Source organism: Triticum aestivum, chromosome 6A, assembly GCF_018294505.1.
Source record: "Triticum aestivum cultivar Chinese Spring chromosome 6A, IWGSC CS RefSeq v2.1, whole genome shotgun sequence".
NCBI classification, from domain to species: Eukaryota; Viridiplantae; Streptophyta; class Magnoliopsida; order Poales; family Poaceae; genus Triticum; species Triticum aestivum.
The window spans coordinates 31,669,645-31,672,951 of NC_057809.1; the positions used below are offsets into that span (position 1 = coordinate 31,669,645).

At 52.2% G+C, this 3,307-nt stretch overlaps 1 non-coding gene across 1 annotated transcript; it reads left to right on the top strand.

Moving 5' to 3' along the window:
- Nucleotides 1-278: 278 nt before the first annotated feature.
- On the top strand, nt 279-351 carry TRNAR-ACG (transfer RNA arginine (anticodon ACG)). Its single transcript has one exon. It is a non-coding gene; the product is annotated as a tRNA-Arg (tRNA).
- The last annotated feature ends 2,956 nt before the right edge of the window (nt 352-3,307 follow it).

A 3,307-nucleotide genomic window follows, 5' to 3' on the forward strand; every position in this document is an offset into this window, starting at 1 on the left:
TCGTCCACCAAAACGCCCCTCTCCTTTATTAATAGGTATAGATATAGATATAGATACCTGGCCAGATCCATCTTGACGTGGCCTCGTCGCGGCGATGGCATCGGCCGCGTAGCAACAAGTTAGGAGCAGCTGCATTCTCAGGTTACAGTTGGTTCGTTGTAATGTCAGGTCTGATTGCCAAGTGATCACACAGATGCTGCCACTAATCCGCATGGTCATTCAGTCACTAGTGTCTAATGGAGGAGTGAGTAAGGTTAATGTTTGATTGCATTCGCCAGGACTCCATGGCCCAATGGATAAGGCGCTGGTCTACGAAACCAGAGATTCTGGGTTCGGTCCCCAGCGGAGTCGAAATGGTTCTCTCAACTTTTTGCCTTCTCACTCTCAGATAAGAAAAGTTTGTTTAAGACAGGTGCAGCGAAGTAGCTTTGCCTTATCAAGTATAATCATTTACTATATATATACACGAGTTTGCTGCTTTTTCCAGGCCGAAGAAGGGCAACTACTTATTGATTGATCGCCTTCTCCGGTCGTAGGTCGGTAGGGCTTGCCCTGGCTAAGAAATGGAATAAAAAATTCCTGGTTTCTTGAATGTTTCTAAGATTATTTACCTTTATTTACATGAAGATGCACGGTCTCTTACACTTTTCCTAGCTTAAGTTGGCGGATTGGTAAACAAATGGCTCTGCAACCAAGTAAGAAAGTAAGCCCGTTCAATTGAAATAGCTTCCTCGCTCCGCAGTTCGATACCCACTGAAACTATGGATACGATTGTTGTCAACAAGTGTTCATACGAAGTATGCATTGGAGACATTGTGATTTTTTTCTTCCATTGCAACAGATGGGCAATTACCATCTTTGTAACTATTTTTGCGGGAAACTGTCGATCTATTCATCCTCAATCATGACAGTACAACAAACACCAGAAATAATAAATTTGATATTTTAGTGTGTGGTCTTCCCATCTTTGTAACTATTTTTTGGCACTATTGAACTTAATTGTTTAGACTATAGGCTCGATGGCATGCAAGTTGAATTGAGAAGCTATGCCATCATAATATCGCATATTCATTGTTTATGAAATATTGCTTCCCCGTCATGTTGAAATAGAGGATGTGGACCTATGGGGTCTCGTGTCATGCTTATTGGGCTAGGGACATTGTGATTTTTTTCTTCCGTTGCAACACATGGGCAATTACCTAGCATAAATAAAACCAGGGGGGCTAACAGCCACACATGGCACCCCAAAGTAAGGGTAATAGAAGCTTTGAAAAATTGGAGCATGCAAGTTGGGCCCACCAAACCACACCATCCACCACCCGCGCGATATAATACTCACCCGACCCGTAGTTACCCTTACCCTCTACCGCAACCACTTGTTCTCTTTGCCTTCTTTCGCCGTCAACCATGACTATTCTTTCCAAACTTTTTCCCCACACTAGGCGCCGACCGCTGTTGCCAACTCCTACAGTCTCATGCCCCATTGCGATAAGCCGACTAATGCCATCTTGCATGCCCTGCGGCCTCTTGAAGCTATTGCAAGTCCACATGAGGAGACGGTGTCTGCTACAAACTCGGGAGACAACAAGATGAAGTCCAAATTGCCCCCTCCCCGGCCCTCGCGTCGTCCTCCCGGTGGCGACTAGGGTTTCCCCCGCGCCGCTACCCCCACAATCCCAGCCCCTCCTCGCCGCCACCTAAGGGGATCTATGGGCAAGCCTGGTGGGTCGTCGATGAAGGTGGCGGTGAGGTGCTGAGTCGCTTCGTGCCCCCGCGAAGGACCTGGAAGCCGGGGCGGCGGCCCCGGACGGCGAGGCGGCACTGCCTCCGCGACTGGCAGCGCGCGCAGGAAGTGGTGGCCGGCATCATCGGCTGCCCGGGCAGCGAGGATACGGCGGGCGGGCACGGCGCGGATTTCCTCTGCCCCAGATCTGAAGGCCAGGCGCCCCCTCCCCTGCTCTCTCCTCCCCTTCGGTCGTGCTCTTCTGCGACTCTGGTCACCAAATCCGGTGCTGGCGGGGTGCGGGTGCTCAGGTTCGAGGCCGGTGGAAACCCTTGGCCGGTCCTTCGGCCAAGACAGCGACGACACGTGTGCGCGTCATATTCTTGTTGGGGAACGTAGCAGAAATTCAAAATTTTCTACGCATCACCAAGATCAATCTATGGAGTAATCTAGCAACGAGGGAAGGAGAGTGCATCTACATACCCTTGTAGATCGCTAAGCGGAAGCGTTCAAGTGAACGGGGTTGATGGAGCCGTACTCGCCGTGATCCAAATCACCGGTGATCCTAGTGCCGAACGGACGGCACCTCCGTGTTCAACACACGTATAGCCCGGTGACGTCTCCTACGCCTTGATCCAGCAAGGGGAGAAGGAGAGGTTGGGGAAGACTCCATCCAGCAGCAGCACGACGGCGTGGTGGTGGTGGAGGAGCGTGGTACTCCAGCAGGGCTTCGCCAAGCACCGCAAGAGACGAGGAGGGAGAGGGGTAGGGCTGCGCCAAGAAGGAGATTGAATCGTGTCTATGGCAGCCCAAAACCTCAAGTATATATAGGGGGAGGGGAGGGGCTGCGCCCCCACCTAGGTTTCCACCCCTAGGGATGGCGGCCAGCCCTAGATCCCATCTAGGGGGGCGGCCAAGGCGGGAGAGAGGGGGCCGCACCACTAGGTGGGCCTTTGGCCCATCTGAGCCTAGGGTTTGCCCCCTTCCACTCTCCCTTGCGCCTTGGGACTTGGTGGGGGGGCGCACCAGCCCACCAGGGGCTGGTCCCCTCTCACACTTGGCCCATGCAGCCCTCCGGGGCTGGTAGCCCCACTTGGTGGACCACCGGGACCCTCCCGGTGGTCCCGGTACATTACCGATAAAACCCGAAACTTTTCCGGCGACCAAAACAGGACTTCCCATATATAAATCTTTACCTCCGGACCATTCCGGAACTCCTCGTGACGTCCGGGATCTCATCCGGGACTCCGAACAACATTCGGTAACCACGTACATCTATTCCCTATAACCCTAGCGTCATTGAACCTTAAGTGTGTAGACCCTACGGGTTCGGTAACCATGCAGACATGACTGAGATAACTCTGCGGTCAATAACCAACAGCGGGATCTGGATACCCATGTTGGCTCCCACATGTTCCACGATGATCTCATCGGATGAACCACGATGTCAAGGACTTAATCAATCCCGTATACAATTCCCTTTGTCTAGCGGTACGATACTTGCCTAAGATTCGATCGTCGGTATCACGATACCTTGTTCAATCTCGTTACCGGCAAGTCTCTTTACTCGTTTCGTAACACATC